Genomic DNA, 27,866 nt, shown 5'->3' on the forward strand with positions numbered 1-27,866 from the left:
TTAGCCTGGTCCTTTGCATTCCTAGTTCAGTGACATTCCTGGCTCAGTGACATGACCACTACACCACCATCTCCCCCTTTATTGCAAGGGGGATGGAGTATAAAAGTAGGGAAGTCTTGTCACAACTGTACAGGGCATTGCTGAGATCAACCTCAAGTACTGCAGACAGTTTTGATTTACTTATTTAAGGTGGGATATAATTGCATTGGAGGCAGTTCAGAGAAGGTTCACTAGGTGAATTCCTGGGATGAAGCGGTTGTCTTATGAGGAAAGGTTGAGCAGGTTGGGCCTGTACTCATTAAAGTTTAGAAGAGTAAGAGGTGATCTTAGTAAATCATATAAGATTCTGAGGGGGCTTGACAGGGTCGATGCTGAGAGGATGTTTCCCCTTGTAGGGGAGTCTGGAACTAGGGGGTATCATTTCAGATTAAGGGGTCGGCCATTTAAGACAGAGATAAGGAGAAATTTCTTCTCTCAGAGGATCATAAATCTATGGAATTCTGTACCCCAGAGAGCAGTGGAGGGTGAGACATTGAATATATTCAAGGCTGAGATGGACAGATTCCTGAACTATAAGGGTGATGGGGAACAGGCAGGAAAGTGGAATTAAGGTCAAGATCAGATCAGCCATGATCTTATGAAATGGCGGAGCAAGCTTGAGGGGTAATATGGCCTATTCTTGCTCCTATTTCTTACGTTCTTATGTTCTCAGAGCAGCAATACCTGGACAACATCCTGGTTTGGGCTGATAAGTGGCAAGTAACATTCACACCACGCAACTACCAGGCAATGACCATTTCAAACAAGAGAGAATCTAACCATCTCCCCTTGATGTTCAATGGCATTACCATTGCTGAACATCCTGGAGGTTACCATTGACCAGAAACTGAACTGGACAACCCACATAAATATAAAAGCAAAATACTGCGGATGCTGGAAATCTGAAACAAAAACAAGAAATGCTGGAGTCACTCAGCAGGTCTGGCAGCATCTGTGGAAAGAGAAGCAGAGTTAACGTTTCGGGTCAGTGACCCTTCTTCGGAACTGACAAATATTAGAAAAGTCACAGATTATAAACAAGTGAGGTGGGGGCGGGGCAAGAGATAACAAAGGAGAAGGTGCAGATTGGACCAGGCCACATAGCTGACCAAAAGGTCACGGAGCAAAGGCAAACAATATGTTAATGGTGTGTTGAAAGACAAAGCATTAGTACAGATTAGGTGTGAATACACTGAATATTGAACAGCAGCAAGTGCAAACCTGAAGAAAAACAACCTGAAAAAAACAGTGGGTAAGCAAACTGAACAAACTAAGATGAAATTAAATAAATGCAAAAAAAGATAGTAAAAAATGTAAAAAGGAATGTAAAAAAAAAAGGAAGAAAAAATAACTAAAAATGAAAGTAAAATGGGGGGCTGTCATGCTCTGAAATTATTGAACTCAATGTTCAGTCCGGCAGGCTGTAGTGTGCCTAATCGGTCGATGAGATGCTGTTCCTCGAGCTTGCGTTGATGTTCACTGGAACACTGCAACAATCCCAGGACAAAGATGTGAGCATGAGAGCAGGGGGAAGTGTTGAAATGGAAAGCAACCGGAAGCTCAGGGTCCTGCTTGCGGACTGAGCGGAGATGTTCCGCAAAGCGGTCACCCAGTCTACGCTTGGTCTCCCCAATGTAGAGGAGACCACACTGTGAGCAGCGAATACAGTATACTACATTGAAAGAAGTACAAGTAAATCGCTGCTTCACCTGAAAGCAGTGTTTGGGGCCTGGGATAGTGAGGAGAGAGGAGGTAAATGGGCAGGTATTACACCTCCTGCGATTGCAGGGGAAGGTGCCCTGGGACGGGGACGAGGTGGTGGGGGTAATGGAGGAGTGGACCAGGGTGTCGCGGAGGGAACGATCCCTTCGGAATGCTGACAGGGGAAGGGAGGGGAAGATGCGACTGGTAGTGGCATCACGCTGGAGGTGGCGAAAATGGCGGAGGATGATCCTTTGGATATGGAGGCTGGTGGGATGAAAAGTGAGGACAAGGGGAACCCTGTCACGGTTCTGGGAGGGAGGGGAAGGGTAGAGGTGCGGGGAATGGGTTCGGACACGGTTGAGGGCCCTGTCAACCACAGTGGGGGGAAATCCTCGGTTGAGGAAAAAGGAGGTCATATCAGAAGCACCGTCATGGAAGGTAGCATCATCAGAGCAGATGTGTCGGAGACGGAGAAACTGGGAGAATGGAATGGAGTCCTTACAGGAGGTAGGGTGTGAAGAAGTGTAGTCGAGGTAGCTGTGGGAGTCGGTGGGCTTATAATGGATATTGGTAGACAACCTATCCCCAGAGATGGAGACAGAGAAGTCGAGGAAGGGAAGGGAAGTGTCAGAGATGGACCATGTAAAGGTGAGAGAAGGGTGGAAATTGGAAGCAAAGTTGATCAAGTTTTCTAGTTCGCGGTGGGAGCAGGAAACGGCACTGATACAGTCATCAATGTACCGGAAAAAGAGTTGGGGGAGGGGGCCTGAGTAGGACTGGAACAAAGAATGCTCGATATATCCCACAAAAAGACAGGCATAACTAGGACCCATGCGGGTACCCATAGCGACACCTTTTACTTGAAGGAAGTGCATGGAGTTGAAGGAGAAGTTGTTCAATGTGAGAACAAGTTCAGCCAGGCGGAGGAGGGTGGCGGTGGATGGGGACTGGTTGGGCCTCCGTTCCAGGAAGAAGCGGAGAGCCCTCAAACCATCCTGGTGAGGGATGGAGGTGTAGAGCGATTGGACATAAATATTGTGACTATAAGAGCCGGTCTGGGAATTCTGCGGTGACTAACTCACCTCCTGACTCCCCTATGCCCATTACCATCAACAAGGCACAAGTCAGGAGTGTGATGGAATACTCTCCACTTGCCTGGATGGGTGCAGCTCCAACAACACTCAAGAAGCTTGACCCATCCAAGACAAAGCAGCCTGCTTGACTGGCACCCCATCCACAACCTTTAACATTCACTCCCTTCACCACCGAAGCACAGTGGCAGCAGCGTGTACCATATACAAGATACACTGCAGCAACGCATCAAGGATCCTTAGACAACACCTTCCAAACCGCCGACCTCTATCATCTAGAAGGACAAGGGTAGCAAATGCATTGGAACACCACCACCTGCAAGTTCCCCTCAGTCACACAAGATCCTGACTTGGAACTATATCGCCGTTCCTTCACTGTTGCTGGGTCAAAATCCTGGAACTCCCTTCCTAACAGCACTGTTGGTGTACCTACACCCCAAGGACTGCAGCAGTTCAAGAAGGCAGCTCACCACCAACTTTTCAAGGGCAAATAGGGACAGGCAATAAATGTAGGCCTAACTGGCAAACCCACAGCCCATGAATGAATAAAAAAAAGGGTGAGGACGGCATTGCCAGTGGCTGTAAAGTTGACCGTGGCAATGAACATTTAGGTGTTGGTTTCCTTCCAGGCTGGAGCTAGAGATATTTTGCAACAACTCACAGTTCACCATCCACTGATGCATAAGGGAAGTCACTGAGACTCTTTACCTAATGAGAACTAACTATATTCCATTCTCTCTCGCCAGAGAGAAGCAGATGCAGCAAGCATGGGGCTTCACTAGGATTGCAAGCTTCCCCATGGTGCAGGGTCTCATAGACTGCATGTATGTCACTTTGAAAGCACCACATGTCAACTCTGCCCTGCACCAGAAGCGAAATGGATTCCACTCCCTCAATGGTGAGCTGATGTGTGATCATACGCAATGGATCACGCAGGTCAATGTCCAGTACGCAGTGTCAGTATCGGAGTTGGCCGCTGCGAATGTGAGATCAAGTGATGATGCACCTTCAACATCACTATCTTCTCTTATTCCTCTACTGCCTGGCAGGTTGCACCTCTTCGGTATCTGAAAGGAGAAAGGCACAAAGATAAACTGGTAGTGTGGAGAGTGGGGAAAGCAAGAGGTTGATGCTTACACCATCTGCAGCTTGTAAATCAGAAGAGATTGTGGGATGAGGGGAAGTGGTGTATGAGAGGAGGATTAGGTATGAGGATACCTGCATCTTCAATAGTTTCAGCCCCACCACCTGCCTTATTATTCACCATTCCAATAACGGCCAACAATACCTCTTTCATGGGTATTAGGACATGCAGGCATGCCTGTCCCCCTCTGATTAGCACCTTCTGCCTCCACTTTTTCCGACAAGGGAGAGAGAAGTGTGTCAGTGAGTGTCCTGCAATCTGTTTGGGTGATGTGGCTGCTGTAGTTGAATAGCTGGCAGTGTGTGCAAGCTGCAAGAAGTGGGGTATGAGGTTTGCATCGATGCAAAATATGTAAGGGTAAGGGGAAGTATATGAATGTTAGGTTATGAGTCTTGATTGATAGAGATTGTTTGTAAGTGAATGATGGGAGTGTGGTTAAAGACCGGTGTGTGAGGCTAGTAGTGCAGCTGGTAGGATAGGGCATTTAAAGATGTATTCACTGACTTCGATCACTTGTGTGAGGTCATTGAACTTCTTGTGGCACTGCATCCAGGTCTTCAGTGTTTGAATCCCGGCATTGACCTCCGTGGCTATCTGCTCCCACTGCCTTCTGTGTATGTATCTCCAAGACCTCCTGGCCCTTTGAGGATACAGGACATCTCTCCTCCTTTCTATCTCCTCCAACAATGTCTCTAGTACAGCATCCAAAAACCTTGCAGTCCACTTTCTCTGATGTTGTCCCATTTTTCAAGAGTCACTTCCTGCACGTCTGCCAGCACCTACTTCCCTTTTAGAGGTGCAGACTAGCTTGAATGGTGTTGGCCACTCAGGTTACTGCCCTTCTGCTCATGCATCCAGCCAATCAACAGCATGGTTAGACCTGGCTGGACTCTGAAATCATTGAAAAGAGCAGATAGTACGAAGTTAGTGTGCTGTCTGCATCACAATCAATGGGTGCGGGTTAATCACGCATCCCGATCCCTTTGCCCATCTCTGAGGATATTGAATTTAGCCCCCAGTATCTCACTTACAAAATACTGATACCTCAGTTTGGAAATTTGGGGATGCTGGCCAAAGACGTCAATATCAAACCGCAACAAGATCAGAATAGCTTTTAAACAGTGAATTCTGCCGGTCTCCAATCCTTCTCAATTTTATATGCCAGAGTACAAGGATGGCTATTGGATTAAAGGAAGTTCCAATCTCAAGATTAATTCCAGACTGCACACATTTCACATATTGTTCATTCAGATTCCCTTTTGCATTGTAATAATAAATGTCTTGGGGTTAGAGACAATCGAGGAAAAGCGATAATTTCTGGTGACTATGAGTCGATGGAGCTGTCAACAGAGATTTACAGCAGTCGACATAACGTGGCCAAAACTGGCTTAATCCACTTTGATGGCAGGAAAATTGCTTTGCAATTTAGTGGCTCTTAATGGATGATGTGCTGTTTTTTTCTTTTTTTTTGTACATTTGAAAGAGAATAAATCAATGATGGTTCTACTTCCTTAATCACTTGCTAGAACAGGCAGCTTCAAGCGTTACTTGGCAGTAAATCACAAACACAACCCTTTCTATGTATGACAGTCATTATCAACTGGAAACATGCGCCTGTGTTTACGAAGGACACATATTTAAAAATGGAGCATAGAAACTAATTACAATTAAAGAATATAAATGTGCTCATTAATTTAAAGTACAGTCTATCAACAATGCATGTTGTAATATTTCATAACCCTGGGCATTCATTTTGAGATGATCAAAGGCTGTTCTATGAACATGATTAATCACTGAACTAATCCTGTATTGTGGCAAATATAATTTTTTAAAATGCAGCATTTTTCATCAGCATTTACTCATATTGACAAGAGTGCTCAAGTTGCCAAGTGCTACATTAAAACAAACTTGCTTTTGTAACATCCTTTATGTTTTCTCAAGGTCCCAAGGTGCTTCACATCCAAGGAATTATTTTTTTGAAGTGTATTCACTGTTATGTAGGCAAGTTTGGCAGCTTACACATAGCAAGATTCCACAAACAGGAAATCAAACAAATGACCAGTTACTCTATTTTAATGTTGTTGGTCAAGGGATGAATATTGGCCAAGTTATTTTGAGAACTCCCTGTCCTCTTGCAAATACTGTTGTGGAATCTTTTTTATCTACTTAACAATTGACCTAGTTACAATTTAATGCCTCATCTGAAAGACAACACCACCACTTACATATTCAGAACTCCCTCAGTTCTGCACTGGAGTTTTGGCCTAGGTTATGTACACAAGACCTCTAATGGGACTTGAATCACAACTTTGGAGCTCAGAGGCAAGGTTGCCAACGCTGGTTAGCTTGTTCAGGGAGCTTTGATCACATGATCCCTTGCTCTTAGTTTGGAATTGTTATTGCTTATACCTTATAAAGGTTGGATTCCCTGCAGTTGAATGAGTTTATGAATGGTCTCTTAGCACCCCTGAGAGTTGTTTTTTCTGATCCTCCACCATCCTTGAGAAATCAAAAGGTAATTGAATCATTATAATCTCAAACAGAAGCGGAAAATTATGGGAACACTTGTCAGGGATTGGCATCGCTGTCACTCTCGCAGGCACTGGGAGCTGAAGGCTGGGAATTTAAATGCCATTTCACCCTCCGCTTCCATGAAAGGTGACAGGGATAATAAATTTATTCAGGGGGTGAGGGTGTCCAGCTATGGTTCCCAACCATGTTAGCCCCAAAATGATCAGCAAAAATGAGGGGGTGTTGCCGGCAAATGGAAAAGGGAATTGTTTGGAATAAAAACGTTATAACAAGTCCTTCCCTAAAGTACTGCTATTATTGCCTACAGTGCTCACACAGGCATCAACGCAACCTGACCTGCAGACGGAAAACTACTCCATGCCCATGACTTGTCACTGCTGCCTTTCATTGGTGCAGTGGCGCTGCCCAGTAATTCTATTTCCTATTTTCTCCCATGTTACCCAGGAGATCTGTTGGACAATCCAGGAGGAGTTGACAATCCTATGCGGAGATGAAGCTGCTTTCGACTGAACCAACCTGATACTTAAAAAGTATAAATAGAAAATGCTAGCGGCTGTCAAATGCCATTGCTCATGACAAATCAGATTAAACCATTTTATGAACACAGGGGCATCACATCAACATACGATGGAGTAAATATTCAGTGATCAATTCCATCCTATTTCTGGGACTCTGCAATTGTATTAGTCAGTGCGAGTGTCTTGCTTCAAACACATGTACTGTGTCCAACATGTCTGTTGGACTGTGTGCAATACTCCAGGAGCTATTTAAAAGGAATGTGCTCAAAACATGAATACAGACCAATTTCTGCTCATGAAACAAATCATCAGATGGGCAAATAAACAGCTGATTGCAACAAAAGTGTCGAGGCTCTGAATCCTACAATTTAATGGCTGGCAAAGTGAAGATGCTGCTGAATTGGGCACTGCAGTGCACTCTTCCCAGTCGACAGCAGCGCAACATGCATTCCTCGAAGTGGGGGCTAGGGTTAACACTATGTAGCATATGCAAAGGACCTAGGAATACTTCTAAAATCTGACCTCCAAAAATCAGGCGAGCATGACAGAGGTGGCAGCACCAGTTCGGATGTTCAAAGCAGTTATTGGAAAAATCACAGCATCAATCAGCCTTCAATAGAAAGGCAATACATGATCTTGACATCAAACGCCCAAGATGGTTAGGCTTACAAAGAAATCTTATTTGTGAATCTTCTTGAAACATTCCTCTTACAGTCAATAATTTATCATCTTTTTGAATAAGACTAGAGTAACTATTAGAGTAACTATTAAAAAATAGAGTAACTATTAATTCACATGCAAAAAGATCCAAACCGTTAAGTGCTGGTTTGCTGAGACTTCGGCCGGACTTTTACACCGCCCCAGCGGGTTGGTGGTGGCAAGGGGGCGGCGTAAAATTGAGCGGCAGGCTCCAGGAGGCCGAACCGCCCCGATTCCACCTCCAACCAAGTTTACAGAGGTGCGGCGGGGGGTGCAGGGGGGTGAGAAGCAGCCACTTAAGGGCCCTCGCCCGCCTCCACGGGTATTTTACCCATGGCAAGCGGGTGTGCCGGGGACGTGAAAGGCCACCCAGCTATAGCTGCCAGCCTTTCCGCACCCCGTGGGAGGGAGCCTGGCAATCGGGCACATGGTGCCCAATTGAGGGCTGCCCCCGCCTCCCAACCCAATCCCGGGAATCAAGACGCCCCCCTCCCCCCAAACGACGACCCTAGCCTCACCAGGGCACGACCGATTCCCGTGGTGAGGCTGCCCGAACTTACCTTCTGTCCCGGTTCCACTGCGTCCTCCTCGGTCGGCTGGGCTGCAGTCCCAGCAGTGGCCACCACTCCCGGTGGTGCTGCTGAGACTAAGAGCTGCCGGCCCGCTGATTGGCTGGCAGCTCACTGAGGCGGGACCTCCTCCCTCAAGCGGGTGGAAGTCCCGCCTCGGGCCAATTCAAGCCTGGGGATCTGTAAAATACGGAACGGATAACCAGGCTGGATGGGAGCGGGTTCGGCACTGACATTTAAGTCGGAGTCCGGCTCCCAACCGCCCAGCGTAAAATTCTGGCCTTCATCTCTGGGCAGCAACAAGCCTATGTGTTTTCAGCTGTTGGTTTGATGTTGCCTCATTTGTTTATATTTATCGCCTAATTGGGGGAAGGAAGTCAAATTCCTATTTTAAATGAAAAAATTAAAGAATCCCCATTCTTTCCCCTCCACCACCCTACAATGCAGTGATCCATTAACAAATTCACAGAGAAATTACACTTTCCAGGGCTGTGTGATCCGTAATTAACGCAGTTAATTAGGAAGAAAAAGGTCAAAGGAGGAGTTCTACTCTGGGCTCTCCTGGTGTCAGCAAAGGTTCTTACAATAAGTGGATGATTCAGCCTGAACAGCTCAGGAGAGAAATTCACAGTAAGACAGTCTGAAGGTGATCATAATTCTCTAAATGGAGTTCTGGCAGTTATCACTGCAGCATACCTTTTCCAATGAGAACTTCAAGTTTATAACTTCAAAATGACCAGCACAGCCATTTCATCAGGTAGCCAGAGAATAGGTTAATAGATAGGGCACTTAATAAGGAACTGTTGAACTAATGTAATTTTTTATACCATCGTGATCTTACTGGCAGAACCTCTGTGGCATTGCTCATTGAGATCAAGACTCAATACTCTTCCATGTGTGCACATTTCCAATGAAGAATTCTAGCCTGACACAGTGAAGAAAAAGTGTTAAATTATGTCCGAATTCTCAGAACAAAAAATGGCAGACGCAGTCAGCATTTAGTTTCATTCTCTCTCGCTGTCTCTCCTTCTCTCCCTTACCACTCATAAGAATAAGTTTGTGCAGTAACTAGTTTTAAAGTAAATTTTTGGCAGGAGGAAGTATCTAAAGTTCATGCTTTGGTTTGTTTCTAAACATTTGAAAGAATAAATAAATCTAAGGAAAGATACACTTTAATTGTTGCACTGAGAGAAATCATACTGAGTGTTGTGTATTCAGAGTAAAACTACATAAGGTCTTAACTGGGAGCAGCCATGTAGGAAATTTTTATTTACACCTCCCAACAGAGCGGGCAGTATCCAAAAGATATTACAAAATACCAGACTCCATCCCCACTTAAACAAACAACTTATACTGTTAATGTAAAATGGTACTTGTACATAATTTCCCACAATAACAATACCCTGAAATTTAACCAAATGCATGCTTATTACTTTAATCACAACTAAAACATATATAACCAATACTTGCAGAATAATTTACATGTAAAAAAATTGTTTTTCCTTAACACCACTATGTCTTTAACAAAAATATCACCATTGACAAAAAGTAATGAAAGGAACAACTTATTTCTTCTTCCTTCCTAGGTACTTTCAATTATATGGCTTCTCTCTCTTTCTGTCTGGATTACTTCTTCCATTTTCATTAGCCTGACCCAGCTCTCCCAAAACCTCAGACTCTGTCCATCATGAACTTTCACTTTGACTATCAACTCCACTTAATGGTTGGGACTGTGAAATTCATTGATTAGCCTTAATCAAAGACCCTGACTCACTTTGCTTTACTGGTAGATTCTGTGACACCGGCAAACTTTCAGTTTCTTTGTGACTTTCACGTTCTTTCTGACTTTTGTTTGGAACTGTAGGAATTTGGACTATAAGAGGTTTCTCATGCTCTCCCTTTGTCAGATATCCGCTTTCAAGCAAATGATCTACATAACACTGATAGAATCTCTCTCCAACCTTCACTAGATATGTGAATACACCTAGGCTTTTCACAACAACTCCAAACACATACTTCTCCTTACCACATCGGTGGTTTTTCACTAAGACCTTCTGACCAGCACTAAACTCTGTTAAGTTTCATGCCTCATGTATTATGACTCATCGATACTCTGTCTTGCTTTTCTCTTGCTTTGCTATTGACATCCAGCTTAAGCAAACTAAACCTTGTCCTAGGAGTGTGTTTAAACACTAACTCATAAGGTGAGCAACCTATTGTAGACTGTGGGGCTATTCTGTAAGAGAACAGAATTTTTTTTAGTCTATGTCAAAGAGAAACATGTAAATTATTGTCTAGCTTGTCACCTAGCAAATTCTTCTGCAAAGAACTCTTCCCAATTTGTTCACTTCTTTCTGCAAAATCATTCCATGCTGAGCAATATAGTGGTATTAAAGCATGCTTGACTCCGTTCTTACTCAGAGATATTTCAAACTCTTCTGACGTAAACTGTGCACCATTATCCGACACCAACACTTCTGGCAATCCATAAATTGCAAACCAATTTCTCAAAAACCTCAATAGTTTTGGCACTTGTGGTATTGGGCATAAACTCAACATTTATCCACTTGCTATAGTTATTGACCAAAACAAGGTTCTCTTTACCTCTACTTCAAAGAAATCGACATGTACCTATTCCCACAGTTTTCTTATGTTTGATCATGGAATAAAAGGAACCTTGGTTGGATCATTTCTCATTCTGAGACACAATTCACAACTTTTCACCAACTCTTCAATATCTCTATCTACCTTTGGATACCAAAAATACCTTCTTGCTACTGTTCTCATACAGACTATCCCAGTGTGCTCTTGACAAACATCTTCTAACAATCTCTCTCTAAACCTTGACAGAATAAGAACTCTTGAACCACACAGGAGACAGCCTTGATCTACACTTAGTTCATTTCTAAGTGTGAAATACTACTGCAATTTCTCATCATCACACTCCTTAGTCCAGGTATTCATGATATAATTGAGTGCTGAGCACCACATCCCTGCGAGTTTCTTCAGAAATTTCTGTGGCAGACACTGGAATTTCATTTGTGTATGGAAAGTAATTTATAGGTAACTCATTTGCTAAAAATGAATCAGTCTTCATTTCCTCCATGTCAGACATACTCTTACTGATCCCTACTGTAAATAACTCGGCCCAGTTTAAACATATGTTCTTAAGCCAATTTTTCCAATCAGGGATACTTTGTTCCCTCCAACTACTATCAATGGCAAATAATAGGATGCACCATTGTAGTTCACTTTAACACTCACTTCACCTAATACTGGAATACTGTTATTGGAATAACTAGCCAGCTTCACACCAGTTTTTCATAAGGGAATGTGACTTAGGGACTTCTTGCACTCTCCTTCCAAGATAACACACAATGGTGCAGCTGTATCAATGATGAAAGTAAGTGGTAACTCTCCAACTTTCATTTTTACTGTGGGTGCTGGAGTTATATTTTTAGCCCCTTTTCTCTCAAATTTCATATGCTGTTTTTCTTGCTCTCTGACGGAGTACAACTCTTTATCTTCCTGTTCAATAACAGCAACTTCTGTTTCCATATCTACCATGTGCACATTTGAGGACTCCCAGGAGCCTGATCTAACTTTAGTTCTACCATGACCTCAACCTTGAGCTTTACTGCGACCTGGCTCATTACTGTTGCCTCTACTCCTGCATGGCATCTGGATATGACTGACTTTCCCACAGGCATAGCACTTTGACTAGAAATGGGGACATTTAGAAGGTTGGTGGATACCATGGCAATGATAAGCAGCTAAATTTCTGACTCTGAGTCTGTGAACCTAGTTGCCCAGTTCCTGCTGAAATCCAGTGGACCTCCCTTGCCAACTCAGGAAAATAACTTCCTTGCTATCTGCAGCTATATCTTCCTACCATTTCTAGGACTGTGGCCTCATCGCAAGCCTCCTTCCATGTCAGCTTATTGCCTTTAGACAAAAGCTTGGCCTGGAGGTTACTATTCTTTAGACCTCCAACGAATATGTCTGTAAGGTTGATTTCTAAGGTGGCACCATAACCACAGTGACGAGACAGTTTCTTTAATTCAAGAATATAATCTGCAATAGATTCGTGTGGCAACTGCTTCCTTCCACAAAATATAACTCGTAGTGCAATTTCATTCTTAGCTGAGTCAGAATATGAGTCCAGAATCTCATTTATTTCAGAACAGTCCAAGGTACTGGGGCCTGGTGGGAAACATTGGTTAAACACCACCTCAAACGCATCCGGCCCCATCATGGTGAAGAAAACATTCACTTTATCCTGATCTCTGATTTTGTTAGCTTTAAGCCAAATGTGTAACCTTCATTCATATTACACCAGTCCTGTTTGTTAGGGTTGACTTCCCCCATTATCCCAAAATAAGTCTTCTGCACCATATTTTTAAAATTATGTACTCACTGAGTTGTAGCTGAACATAAATTGCAGACACACAAAGCATTCTTTCAAATCACTCAAATTTATGCACAAATTCCTCATATGCTATCCTGGTGGCTGAGGCTGTAAACCAGGAGGGCACATCTGTAAGAGTTTATCGTGTAGTGTAAGTGCACATTAGTTTACCAAAGTCATGATGTGTTGCTCAACTGGTTTCATTCAGGAGCTATCGGCTTTCATTCTGTATCTTGTATTCAGAATTGCTTGAGGCAAACTATTGATACAGCTCTTAACGCAACTTCTTCTCCAGTATATATTATGGCCTCTACTGTGTCAGCATCCAGAAGCTACAGTACCAGTGATGGTTCATTAGAGGAGAACTACTCAATACCAGTCTTCTCACATCCAAAATGAACCCAGTAATCCTGGTGAAATATTCCACTTATTACATCTATCTGCTACTGTGTAAATGTAGAAATAAAAGGTGGAGAACAAATTTTAAAACTTTAAAAAGTGAACTGAGCTTACAAAGTTAGCTTTGAACTGTTGTGTGGTGCATGATGGCATATGATGGTGTAGCATATAGAGGCCAGTACTTCACACACTTACATCTCAACAGTTGCGATGGCCATTGAGAATTGTGACAATAATTGCAAGAGATATATAATTTTTATTAGTTCTTGGTTGTAAAATTCACTTGTATTGCGCACAGATCAAGTTATTACATTATTATTTCACACTGAGGCACAAAAGTCATCACTTGCCATAAGCAGACTCATAAATCCATAGTATGCTCAACTAGTAGTGGTGGCACTCTCACATCTAAGTCAGCAGTTTGTGGGCTCAAGTCCAGGGAGTGGAGCACACAATCTAAGCCGACACTCCAGTGCAGTACTGAGCGGGTGTCGCACAGTCAGGGCTGAATTTTACCGGTCCCTCGATGCTGCGAGTCGCGGCGTGGGGGGCCAGTAAAATTCTGCATGGAGAGGCTCGCCTCGACCCGCAATGTTGAGAAGGGCCCACCGCATATTATTGGCGGGGGGCCCTTTATCTCCATATGTAGATTGACAATAAATATATTCAAAATAACTTACCTGCCATCCCACGCCGATTTTACTGCCTCCATTTGGCCTCGGAACTCCGCACAGAGTTCCTGTGTAAGAACCTGGTGGGAGGGGGGAGTAATAAAAATTTTAGGGCGGGAGGGGTGGAGGAGCAAGGAAATAAATTTTTATTGGATGTGGGGATGGTGGGAAGGGGTTGAAGGGCAAAAGATTGAAGATTGGGGGGGAATGTTCGGGTATTTGAGATATCAATTGATGGTCATTTCGGGCAATGAAATGACCATGGGGGGGTGTTGGGGAAGGGCCTCCATTACATAATTTTATATTTAATAAAAATCAGTAATGTTTTCCATTTAAAATTTTAAATTAATTCTAAGGGCTTAAAGCCCTTTAAAAATGGCGCCCGCACCTGTGCGGTGGTGCCGGACACCGTTGCCGGAGATGCAGAGTCCGCCCCTACACGTCATCAGGGGTGGGCACTCCACCCCCACTATTTAAATGAGCCCCCGCGCGAAATATCGCCGGGGCTCCTCGACGGCCGCTGAATGCGGGCACCGAGTTCAAAGGGCGTTGGCGCGGAGCACGGCGTCTGAATAAAATTCAGCCCTCAGAGTTGCCATCTTTTGGATGAAAAGTTAAACTGGCACTATTAAAAGAGCAGAGGGGTTCTCCTCAGTGTTTGAGTCAATATTTATCCCTCAACCAACATCACAAAAAAAATTATGTGGTCACTATTTCATTATTGCTTAAAGGACCTTTCTGTGTGCAATTGACTGCTGCATTTCCTACATTTCAACACTGACTACACATTAAAAGTATTTAATTGGCTGTACAGCACTTTGGGGCCATGAAAGATGCTAAAACCAATATAAATATAAAATATATGACATTTAAATGAAAGTTCTTTTTCCTAAGCCACAGTATTTCCATGGCGACACACAACTTTTTTGATTAATTATTTTCAACTTTCACATTTTTAATCCATAAATCAGACAAAGCTGTTCAATCCTTTGGTGCTTTTAATAACATGTGTCATGGGATTCCCTTTATGTTCTGAATGATGGAATCTTGCAGGATGATGAGCTAGATGCAAGTGGCATAAGCATTGCAGCAACATAGCACTGTAACATTTTTTAGCCAAGATTCCACCCATCATATGCACATTATTCATTAGCTATTAAACATTAAATAAGATTAACATGAAAAATATTAATTTGAAAAACATGCGGGTCTGAAGCAAATGTCATGAATGACACTTATGTCCAAGTAACCTTTAATATATTTTTCCAACAATAAAACCTCCATATCACGTGGCTGTACTGCCAAGAGTTCTTTTTCAGGCTGCTGCATAGTCCTCTCTTGTCACGTGATGTGGGCACAGAGTGCACAAATAAGCCCACCGCTCAGTCCAAAAGCACTGAAGTAGCAGCCTCATGCACAGTTCTAATCGCGCCAAGGACACACAACGTACATCAAATAAACCACAATGGGGAAAATGTACTGGGTAAGGTTCTCAACAAAAAAAAGACGAAACTTCAGCTTTGCTTTACCAGTTTATGTAAACTCCTCCTCTTTGTTACAGACTGATTCTCATTCTGTCTCCCTCCAGGTATCATCACAAAGACTGTCAGATTATTATAAAGTGAAATGTGTGTTGGGCTTGATCAAAATGTATCAACCAAGGTATTCGTTTAGTATAATTAAATCATTTTAGCTCTCACACTGTTGGCGTGAAAGCTGTGTGCAACTCCAGGAGGTTGCCATTACTCTGTGTCAAAGAATACTTCTATTCAATTAATAAACAATAAATAGTTTTCTTCTGGTGTTGTTTACAAATTGCAGTATGTCCATAACAGAGCCCTAATGCTGTTATTAATCCAGTAGGATTATCAGCTTTCTCCAAGGTGCTGGGAATTCTGGACAGTTGTAGGTTGGAGTGATGGTGCCAAGGTTCACAATTAATTGCTGAACCTTACATGTAGACTGTCCACTGAATTTTTCAGTTATCAGCACCTTCATCTCAATCCATGAATTCCTCTTACACACCTGTCAATATTTACCCTATACTATTCTCCATGAAACTATCATTTCCAGATAAGCAAGGGCAAGTATCTGAAGACTGGAATGGACTAATATGCAATCTTTGGTAAGCCTTGTACAAACAGGAGACAAAAACAGAGCATTGAGCTGCAGGCAGATAAACAACTTGCATTTATATCGCACTTTTAGTGTTGAAACATGCTCCAAGTTGCTTCACAGAAGTGTAATCAGACAAAAATCAACATCCAACCAAAGGAACAGACATTAGGAGGAATGACTAAGAGCTTGGTTTAAGAGATGGATTTAAGGAGGGTTTTAAAGGGGGCCAGGGAGCTGGAGAAGTACAGGGGATGTAGCAAGGAAATGCCAGAGCTTGAGGCCTAGATGGCTAAAGGCACGGCCTTCAGTGAGGGGGCAAAGTGCGAGATACACAAGAGACCTGAGTCAAAAGAATGAAGAGTTTAGAAGTGGGTGCTGAAAAGCACGAGGAACTTAGAGATAGGAAGGGTGCTGAGATGAAGGGATTTAAAGTTGTAGGTTCTGACATAAGAACCGAAAACCACAGGCATATCATTTCTTCTAAGTCATAGTCTCCCTTTTTCTCCTTCAGACACTCCTGGCCTGTTCCTCAACCCCACCTTCTTTATCAATGACCTATTTTGCAGCACCTTTTGGACAGCTTCTCTCCAGGCAAGTAAGTACTGCCTCCCATCATTTATACATTGTATTATAACAGCGCATCAAGCATCTACTATCTGATTTAATACTTATACCTACAAAGATTGCCCTTACAATAGGATGTTTTTCCATAAATCTAGTCTGTTTAATGAACTGCTCTGCTAAAATTGCTTCCAAGATTATCCTGAAAAACAAAGATAATCTTGAGTTTATTTTCTTTGGTATGACACTGAGAAGTTCCTTGGGATATTTTCCTACATTAAAATGTGCTGTATAAATACAAATTATCTCTAAGTCCTTTATACTACCCAGGCGAAGTCCACAATCAGTTGTGGACAAATTTCCTATTGGCTTCTTGGAACATTTTCCCAATCATTTTTCAGGCTGACGTTGGGGAGTAAAATTCCAATTTATGAAGTTCACACGCAACACTTAATGTTGCAGAGTAAAGCAGAGTTAACGTTTCAGGTCAGTGACCTGTCATAGTCACCATTACTGAGACTTGCTTTTTATTCCAAATTTATTTAACTGAATTTAAATTCCCCAGCTGCTGTGGAAGGATTGGAGCTCATGTCTTAGGATCATTAGTCCAGTAAAATAACCACTATGCTACTGTACCTCTAAATGGGACAAACACACCAGCTCTGAGAGTCAGTAGCTTAATTTGGAGATTGTTAAGCAGAAATATGGGGTTTCTGTGCATCAGATGTTCAGGTGACCAGAAGTAAAAGATTTTCTAGAAGGTGAAGAGTACTCCTATCAAAAAAAAGTTAAAAATAAAGCCAACATTTTGGGTGGTATGACCACTATTTTACACTCTCCCTATAGTCACTTAACAATTAATCTAACAGGTCCTAAACTGGCAAAAAGTGTTCCACGGCCTCCCTTCATCCAATCAAAATGAAGCTTTAGCACAGCTTATGAGCATTAGCTGCCTGTTCTCAACAATCATTAAAAGAAACATTGCTTTCTTATAATCAATCAAGGAATATTATGCCTCACAAAATAGGCCATTCAGCCTATTAAATCATTGCTGATGTTTTTCTCCTCAAGAGCTACCTCTTCTAATTTCTCCCCATTATCGTTTAATATTCCTCTTTGTCAAGCAATGATCAAATTTCCTTTTGTGACAGAGAATACCACATTCCAACCATAATTTTTTCCAACCTCCCTTTTAATTTTTTGCATCATCATCTCTTTCATTTACAATCATGTCAACCATCGGAAACAATCCATCGCAATGTATCTCAATCTTTCAGAAGGTCATCCCTCAATCTTCAGACTAGGGTCTTGTACAAGCTCATCATTACCTTCTAGCTTTTGTATTTTATGCTCATTTTCATGGAAATGTGCTTGGAGACTAATTTTCATTTTGGGAGAGAGAAAAGATGCAGCGACTTCATTATGAAAAGGTCACGTCCAAATGATGTGAGGCAACATTTTAACGCAATTTATGCTGCTGCAGCTTTGTAAATCAAATGCAATGTGACATTTTATGCCTCTTGGGACCAGGCAAATGTTAGGATGTATAATGGTGGTTTTAAAATTAGGTCAGTCGTATGGAATTTTGCTCAGTTGAATATTGGAGATGGAGATAACTTTGCAAGATCTCTTGTCAAGACAGGAAACAAATTGGGTAGGTAATGATAAAATAGGCAGCGTATAGTCTGCAGAAGGAATTTGTTTAAGGCGCTGTGTGGCCTTTGCAAGTTTCATGCTTTCTTCTATAAACAATTGAAAGGGATATGTCAAACACAATCATGGTGCCATTTCAAACCACCATAAATCAATTCCCATACAAATAAACTTTATATTTTCCATTATATCTTAATGTTGTCATGACGTTTATGGGTATATTTCCCTCTAATCACTAATGTGAATGGAGGAATAATCTGTACAACTACAGAATGGCTTCCCCATCACATCAGTGAACTCAAGCAAAATATGCCCGTACTACATTTCACAGAGCAACCAGCACACTGCATCTTCAGCATTACATACTACAATGTTTGATAGGGTTAATAAAATGTAGAATCAGTGCAGGATCCTGACTAATCACAGAATGCAACAGTTACAGGTAATCCACATATTCGTTAATTAATTGTGCAATAATTTCGAAAGTTTAATAATCATTTTAATAGCTTTGGTAATTTTCACTAATTACTTTTCGACTGACAAATTCAGAATGAATCACTTTAATAGTCTCCTGTTGAACCTGCCTTTCCCGAAACTACTTGCAGCAAATCCAGCCTGCAACAGAACTCCCACTGGATAATTTACTCACCTCCACAGACATTAATGCATTGTGGAGTATTATTGAGTTATTGAAAACTCCTGGCACAATCTCCGAGATATCTCAAGAGGAAAAGAGACCAGGGAACACAAAATCAACATGGCTGTGCCTCAAATGCCAGCTGACAGAGATCATTTTTTTCAATTTGTAACTCAGCATTTTTGTACATCAAAGGATCTTTGCACTTGAATACACTGTAATTTTACATGCATTCATCTCCTGCATTTAACAGGATCACTTGCTACTGAATTTACATCATAATCCGATGCCTCAGCTATTAGTTCTGAACCAAGGTGAAGGAGAAATGCCTGCTTACAGCATGGGGCCTAGTCCGCTTCCTCTGTCCTTCTGGAATTTTCGATTTCAAAATTTATAAAATAATTTGGGGTAAATCGCTGTGTATTGTGCATTTTTTAAATGTACATTCAATAAGACCTTGTTAACATAGAGTCATAGAAAGATGCAGCACAGAAGCCATTAGGCACATCATAAATGTCCCACAGTCGTAAAGTCAAATCAAAAGCAGCATTTTACCTCAGCTTAAATGAAGGAGAATGATAGTTATAGCAGAGACAATATTACAGACTAAACACATAAGCTGGGGGTGGGTGATATTTAATTATATTTATTACCATTTATTTCCTCAGCATAGTCATACAGCACAGAAACAGGCTCTTAGGCCGATCATGTCTGTGCCAGCCATCAAGCACCGAACTATTCTAATCCCATTTTCCAGTACTTGGCCCGTAGCCTTGTATGCTATGGCGTTTCAAGTGCTCATCTAAATACTTCTTAAATGTCGTGAGGGTTCCTGCCTCTACCACCCCTTCAGGTAGTGTGTTCCAGATTCCAACCACCCTTTGGGTGAAAATTTTTTTCCTCAAATCCCCTCTAAACCTCCTGCCCCTTACCTTAAATCTATGCCCCCTGGTTATTGATCCCCCCCACTAAGAGAAAAAGTTTCTTCCTATCTATCCTATCAATGCCCCTCATAATTTTGTATACCTCAATCAGGTCCCCCCTCAGCCTTCTCTGCTCTAAGGAAAACAACCCGAGCCTATCCAGTCCCTCTTCATAGCTGAAATGCTCCAGCCCAGGCAACATCCTGGTGAATCTCCTCTGCACCCTCTCCAGTGCAATCACATCCTTCAGCACAGTACGCCAGCTGTGGCCTAACTAGCATTTTATACAGCTCCATCATAACCTCCCTGCTTTTATATTCCGTGCCTCAGCTAATAAAAGCAAGTATCCCATATGCCTTCCGAAGCACCTTATCTACCTGTGCTGCTGCCTTCAGTGATCTATGGACAAGTACACCAAAGTCTCTCTGACCCTCTGTACTTCCTAGGGCTCTATTCCCTTGCTTTGTTAGTCCTCCCAAAATGCGTCACCTCACACTTCTCAGGATTAAGTTCCATTTGCCACTGCTCCGCCCATCTTACCAGCCCATTTAGATCAACCTGCAATCTAAGGTTTTCCTCCTGACTATTTACAACACCACCAATTTCGTGTCATCTGCAAACTTACTGATCATACCTCCTATATTCACGTCTAAATCATTAATGTTCACTACAAATAGCAAGGCTCCCAGCCCCTGCAGTACACCACTGGTCACAGGCCTCCACTCCCAAAATCAACCTCGACCATCACCCTCTGCCTCCTGCTACGAAGCCAATTTAGGATCCAATTTGCCAAATTGCCCTGGATCCCATAGGCTCTTACCTTCTTAACCAATCTCCCATATGGGACCTTATCAAAAGCCTTACTGAAGTCCATGTAGACTAATCAACTGCCTTACCCTCAGCTACACATCTAGTCACCTCCTCGAAAAATTCAATCAAGTTTGTTAGACATGATCTCCCCTGACAAAGCCATGCTGACTATCCCTGATTAATCCCTCCTCTCCAAGTGGAGATTAATCCTGTCCCTCAGAATTTTTTCCAATAATTTCACTACCACTGATGTTAGACTCACTGGCCTGTAATTACCTGGTTTATTCCTGCTACCCTTCTTGAATAATGGTACCACATTCGCTGTCCTCCAGTCCCTCTCCTGTGGCCAGAGAGGATTTAAAAATTTATGTCAGAGCCCCTGCTATCTCCTTCCTTGCCTCACATAACAGCCTGGGATACATCTCATCTGGGCCTGGGGATTTATCCACTTTTAAGCCCTCTAAAACAGCTAATACTTCCTCCCTTTCAATGCTAATTTGTTCGTATATCACACTCCCCCTCCCGGATCTCTACACCTACATCGTTGTTCTCCATAGTGAACACAAATGAAAAGTAATCATTTAAAACCTCACCTATGTCCTCTGGCTCCACACACAGATTGCCACTTTGGTCCCTAATGGGCCCTACTCTTTCCCTGGTTATCCTCTTGCCCTTAATATACTTAAAAACACCGTGGGATTTTCCTTTATCTTGCATGCCAGTGTTTTTTCATGTCCCCTCTTCACTCTCCTAATTACTATTTTAAGGATCCCCAATCCTCTACATCCCTTGACATCCAGGGTTCCACGGACTTATTGGCCCGACCCTTCACCTTAACGGGAATATGTTGGTCCTGAACTGTCACTATTTCCTTTCTGAATGACTCCCACTGGTCTGATGTAGACTTTCCTACAAGTAGCTGCTCCCAGTCCACTTTGGCCTGATCCTGTTTTATCATATTGAAATCGGCCTTCCTCCAATTCAGTACTTTTATTTCCAGTCCCCCTTTGTCCTTTTCCATTACTACCTTAAATCTTACAGAGTTCTGGTCACTATCCCTAAATGCTCCCCCACTGACACTTCTACCACTTGTCCGGCTTCATTCCCTAGGATTAGGTCCAGTACTGTCCCTTCTCTTGTCGGACTTTCTATGTGCTGGCTCAAAAAGCTCTCCTGTATGCACTTTAAGAATTCCGCCCCCTTTCAGCCTTTTGTACTAAGACTATCCCAGCTGATATTGGGGAAGTTGAAATCCCCTACTATTATTAACCTATTATTTTTACACCTCTGAGATTTGCCTACATATCTGCTCCTCTATCTGTCCCTGTTTGGAGGCCTGTAGTACACTCCCATCCAAGTGATTGCCCCCTTTTTGTTTTTAAGTTCTACCCATATGGCCCCCTTTGAGGAACCTTCTAAGATATCATCTGTGCTTACTGCAGTAATTGACTCCTTGATCAACAGCGTAATGTCACCTCCTCTTTTACACCCACCATCATGCCTGATGATCCTATACCCTGGAATATGAGCTGCCAGTCCTGCCCTTCCCTCAACCATGTCTCTCTGATAGCAACAATGAACTATAAACGTATACACTGCAATCTGAATGTTACAATGTTTCATTAGAACATAAGGAATAGGAGGAGCAGGAGTAGACCATTTCATATGCTATTAACAAAAGAGTATATTAGCCTGGTGCTTGTCAATATCCTACAACCTTGATGTTTGCCTTAATTACCTATTCATGGCAAGTTGCAGGCCTTAAAAGGACTTCAGTCAAAACAGCACAACCACTTCAAAGACAAGTGACTACATTTGGGTAAGAATCATCAAGGATATAGATATTTAAAATGTATCTTTCAGCACTATAAAAGGACATTTACAGGAAAAGAAGTGACCTACAAAAATCAATGAAGGACAGGCAATGGAGAAGGATGGTGTGGTCAACCATGCCAAAGGTTGCAGAGAGATTGAGAAGGATAGGAGGAATAGTGCACCACAGTGATAATGCCAGAGGAAGTCGTTATGTCGTTGATGAGGATTATTTCAGTACTGTGCCAGTAGTGGAAAGAAATATGGTGGAGAGTTTGAAAAAAGGGCTCAGATTTGGGAGGTGACACCACAGTCAAGGATGTTTATTAAAACATAATAGTAAGGTGGATTGTACTTGGCAACACCTGATTTTTGGGTGCCAGTCAAGTGTTACCAATCCTAAAATAAGTGTAAATCCACATTGATAGATCCGCAGCCATTGGGCTGGATTTTATGCAGCCGGCGGGGGTCCCAATGCCGGGAAAAAAAGGCAATGGAAACCCCACCTCAGCCGTTTGGGGGACCACTGGCTGCATTTTATGGCACCTGGGCAATTAACTGCCCTGTGCCGGGGTCCCCATCCTATCCCAGTTCCAAGAGCAGCCTGACAATCAGAGGGCTGGCAGCTCAGCAGTGCCACCGGGAGTGGTGGCCACTGCTGGAACTGCATTAGTCACCGGACCAGGAGCAGCGATGGAGACCTGGACTACAGGTAAGTGGGGTCAGGCTCATCGGTGCGGGGCAGGTCAGGCAGGCCCTGGTGAAGGGTTGGGGGGTGAGTAATTGAGGACATTGGGTGGGTGGTGGCACTGGGGCAGCCTTTGACCCCAGCCCTCCAGGGGCCGCAGGCTGCGCCTCTCCCCATCCCAACAGCCCACACGGAAGCCACCTAGAGTTACTGGACAGCCTCCTCATCGGGTAGAGGGACCCTGCCGCCGCCCAGTAAAATGCCAGTGGTGGTGGGAAGAGGCCCTTAGGTGGCCATTAATTGGCCACTTAAGGGCCTCAATTGGCCTTTGGGCAGGAAGGCCATCCTCGGCCTTTCTCAGCCCGACTAGATTCCATGGCATTAGGAAGGTGGCGGGCATTCCACCACCCGCCTTCTCTTGTAATTTTATCGGTCCCCCCGCCACCCTGCCCATCCCTACAGGGCTCATAAAATTCAGCCCATTAAGTGCATTGCACACATATCCAGTTCTGGCCTACATGCATATGGAAACTTTAATGTTGAAATGAAGACCCAATGATGCCATTTAGATAGGAACCCAAATTTCATTAAGCGCATTGATTTAATAAAAGATAAATGAATGAATAAATGTCAGCAATATAATGGATACATTTACATTCGGAACTCTGATTCAAGTTATGGGTTGCAGTTTATTGACATGAAAAGTTTACTCAGGGAAACATTTCTTTGCAGTCCCTATCAAAAGGGACACACACATGCTGTTAGGTAACCACAACACATTCTTCAACTCAATCCTTGGTATTTTCACACACTCCGGCATCGAATGGTTTCAAAATCAATGAGTTTTGAACCGCTGTTGACAAAATCTATTGTATAGATCTAGCAACATAATGACTTGATCAGTAAACTGGATATTTTTCCAAGCGCTGAGCTGTTTTCCACAAATTTTTCACATTGCACAGCTGGATTAATGAACACCTGGAACCCCAGACAAGTAGCTTGATAGCTACTGGAGAAGCATATTGCGGAAGCATTGTTCTTGGCTGTCGTTCTGCTAATGCTAATGAAACCAGGAATTGCACATTTCCAAATTGTGCACTCTTACAATTTAATTGCAGACTTTTAAATGATGAAGAAACTAGACATCGTTTCTGTTTTTTTAAATTTGAAAAATACCTAGCCCAAAGATTAGGAACACACCACAACAGTATTGCAGATCAGGCTGAAACAATAAGCAGTGTCCAGCACCAACCGGGTTGACCCAGTGTCAGCTTAACTCAGTGATTTTAAATTTCTCATCCTTGTCGTTAAATCCCTCCATGACCTTGCCCTTCCCTATTTCTGCAACCTCCTCCAGCCCTACAACCCTCCGAGATCTCTGCACTCCTCCAATTCTGGCCTCTTGTGCATTCCCAATTTTCATCATACCACCATTGGCAGCAGTGCCTTCAACCGCCTAAGCCCTAAGCATTGAACATCCCTCCCTAAACCTCTCCATCTCTATACCTCTATTTCCTCCTTTAAGACGCTTCTTACAATCTACCTCTTTGACCAAGCTTTTGGCCACATTTCCTTATGGTGTCAAGTTTTGTTTGATAATGCTCCTGTGAAGTGCATTGGGGTGTTTTACTACATTAAAGGCATTATATAAACGCAAGTCATTGTTGTAGCACTCTCAGCAGGGTCAGAAAGCCGTGAGTTTCAAGTCCCACTCCGGGACTGAGCATATAATCTCGGCCAACAGTTCAGTGACGTACTGAAGGAATGCTGCATTGTGAGAAGTGTCATCGTTCAGATGTTTAACTTAGGTCCCATCTGGCTGTTCAAGTGAGCATAAAAAGGTCCCATGGCACTTATTAAACATGACCAGGAGGTATGGTTATTGTATCCAACTTTCTGGCCTAAAAGCTGATTTATAAACCAAGCTGTTCCAAGAACTGAGCTCATCAGAAAACACAACAGTTCCTGTGTTAACATTTCAGGTCGATAACCTTTTGTCAGAACTGATGGAAGGCCAGCGACCTGAAACCTTAACTCTGTTTCTCTTTCCACGGTTGCTGCCTGACCTGCTGACTATATCCTGCATCTTCTTTTTTATTTCAGATTTCAAGCATTCCCAGTATTTTGCTTTTGTACAACAATTCCTGTGCCTTGATGATGGCCATGAATACAGATAATTTTTGTATGTTTGGGTAAATTCTGTGTGGTGAGGCTCCCTGCGCTGAAGCTGTCTCTCCAGGAGCCCAGATAGGAGTATCAAGCACACTGACCACCTTGTTTCATTCTTCAACACGTGCTCTTGGCAAGCAAAATTCAGTGGCATAGCCTTCCCTCACTAAACTTTCCTGCACTTTTCAATGTTTCAGAAAGAGTATAGATCTGAATTTTGAAAGCTAAAAAATCCAAATTGTGAAGAGCAAAGTAGGATAATGCCACTTTAAAACTGGCAAAGCAACAGCAGCAGCCTGTGACACAGTGGTTCCTCCCAATCACTGTCACTAATTAAAAGCAAACAAAGGATTGTTCAGTGCCAGACCATTAGAAAACATATTTTTCCATTTTCAGCATGATTTGGGGCTTCTCCTCCACATCAGCTACAATTGGTAACTTGCAGCTGTATGTGTGACACATCGGGCTGAATTTTAATCACGCGCCGTGTTCCTTGGCAGCACGCTTTCAACTCGGTGGCCTGCCAACACGGAATGCCTGCTGAGCAGCCCCCACGATATTTCGCGTGGGGCTCACTTAAATAGTGGGGGCAGGGCGGCCACCACGGCTGCTGCCGTGTCCCAAGCAACGGCATCCGGCGCCACCGCGCAGGTACCGGCGTCAAGGGGCCGGTAAAATTCAGCCCAGAAAGTTAGTTTGTACAGACCAGTGCGAATGCTGGTTGCAGTTTGTTTTCCAAGCTGCGAGAGAGAAAGAGACAGGGAAAGAAAGAAAAAATTTATATACTGCCTTTCACCATCTCAGGACTTCTAAAAGTGCTTTGCCACCAGTGAAGCACTTTTGATGTGTTATTGTTGTAATGCAGGTAATGCATAGAGTCATACAGCACTGAAACAGGCCCTTCGGCCCACCAAGTCTTTGCCGACCATCAACCACCCATTTATACTAATCCTACATTAATCCCATATTCCCTACCACATCCCCACCTTCCCTCAATTCTCCTACCACCTACCTACACTAGGGGCAATTTACAATGGCCAATTTACCTATCAACCTGCAAGTCTTTGGCTGTGGGAGGAAACCGCAGCACCTGGCAGAAACCCACGTGGTCACAGGGAGAATTTGCAAACTCCGCACAGGCAGCACCCAGAATCGGTTGCTGGAGCTGTGAGACTGCAGTGCTAACCACTGTGCCACTGTGCAGCAGCCAATATGCACACAGAAGGCTCCCACAAACAGCAATGAAGTAAATGAGCAAATCAGTTTTCAGTGTTGGTTGAGGGATAAATGTTGGCCAAAACAGGAGGACCCCTTTGCTCTTATGTGCACCTGAGTGGACAGACAGCACTACAGTACATTATTCCTGCACTAAAGCATTAACCTTGATTGTATGAACTCTCTGAAATGGAACTTAAACCCACAATCTTCAGATTTGAGACGGAGTTTGCTACCACTGAATCAAGGATAACACCATTGACTAACATAAAGTGCAAACCTAACCTATATAAAACTTACCAGCTGAATCAGAAACCAATTTCTCTTCAGTATTTATAGATTTTTTCATTTAAAGAAACCTTAGTTTTACTATTTTAACTTTTTAATGCTTTCACAAGTTCTTGTTTCTCTTGTGGATATTCTTATGTTTATAAAAAAAAATGGAATTTATTGTACAATTCAAGTCAATGCCTCCCCTTCTCGAACTTATCCATGTGGGAACAATGAGAAATCTATCACATTGATCATTGCACCTCATTTTATCTTCAAAATGGATACAATCTACAATTGGAAGAGACCATGGCTGGAATTTTACCCTAGGCGGACGAGAGCCAGCCACCAACTGAAACGTTGGTAGCGAACCCGCTTCCGCCTCGCCTGGGGATCCGACCTGTAATTTGCGGGTCCCCAGACTTCAACTGGTGCGAGGCGTGACGTCCATCCTCTTGAGGTAGGAAGTCCCGCCTAATAGAGTGGCCACTTAAGGGCCTTGATTGGCCTGGGGCAGGCGGGCCACTTTTCCCCGCCGCCATCCCGCATAAAGTGGTGGCGGAGGCAGGAGCAGGTCGGGAAGGTCTCCCGGTGCCTCCTGCTCCATTTTACGCCACCCCCCGCCACCATCCGGCCCGTCCAGGTGGCTTAAAATTCCAGCCCAAGAAGTTTCAGTCCATTCATTGTTTCTCGATGCCAATATATTGCCCTTGTTGAGGCAAGAGGAATCAATATTTTAAATAAGGCATGCATTTTTTTTAGAATGGTATTGAAATCTCAATAGCATGAATTCAGTCATCAAAAATACAAGTTAATGGCTACAGCTTTTTGAATATTCTGACTGTCCAACATTCAACAGCTTGATGATTCAGTTCAAAAAGAAACAAAGAGTTAAGGATACAAAAAGTTCAGCTAATTGACTTAATGGGGTGTGGTAGCATAGTGGTTAAGTTACTGGACTAGTCATCCATGGTTCTGAACTGGAGCTATGAGTTTTTTTTTTAGAATTAGAACATTACAGCGCAGTACAGGCCCTTCGGCCCTCGATGTTGCGCCGACCATCTGACCTACACTATTCCATTTTCATCCATATGTCTATCCAATGACCACTTAAATGCCCTTAAAGTTGGCGAGTCTACTACTGTTGCAGGCAGGGCGTTCCACGCCCCTACTACTCTCTGCATAAAGAAACTACCTCTGACATCTGTCCTATATCTTTCACCCCTCAACTTAAAG

General features: G+C 43.1%; 2 protein-coding genes across 3 annotated transcripts in view; one reads left to right on the plus strand and one right to left on the minus strand.

Moving 5' to 3' along the window:
- ptpro (protein tyrosine phosphatase receptor type O) overlaps nt 1–27,866 on the minus strand; it is a 178,655-nt gene that overhangs the window by 122,637 nt on the left and 28,152 nt on the right. The window lies entirely within an intron of this gene.
- rerg (RAS-like, estrogen-regulated, growth inhibitor) overlaps nt 1–27,866 on the plus strand; it is a 203,691-nt gene that overhangs the window by 7,575 nt on the left and 168,250 nt on the right. The window contains exon 2 of the mRNA XM_068058990.1: nt 16,404–16,487. The gene's annotated coding sequence lies outside the window, so the exon portion shown is untranslated. The remainder of the gene's footprint in view (nt 1–16,403; nt 16,488–27,866) is intronic.

The sequence above is a fragment of the Heterodontus francisci genome, chromosome 27 (assembly GCF_036365525.1).
Source record: "Heterodontus francisci isolate sHetFra1 chromosome 27, sHetFra1.hap1, whole genome shotgun sequence".
Classification (NCBI taxonomy): Eukaryota; Metazoa; Chordata; class Chondrichthyes; order Heterodontiformes; family Heterodontidae; genus Heterodontus; species Heterodontus francisci.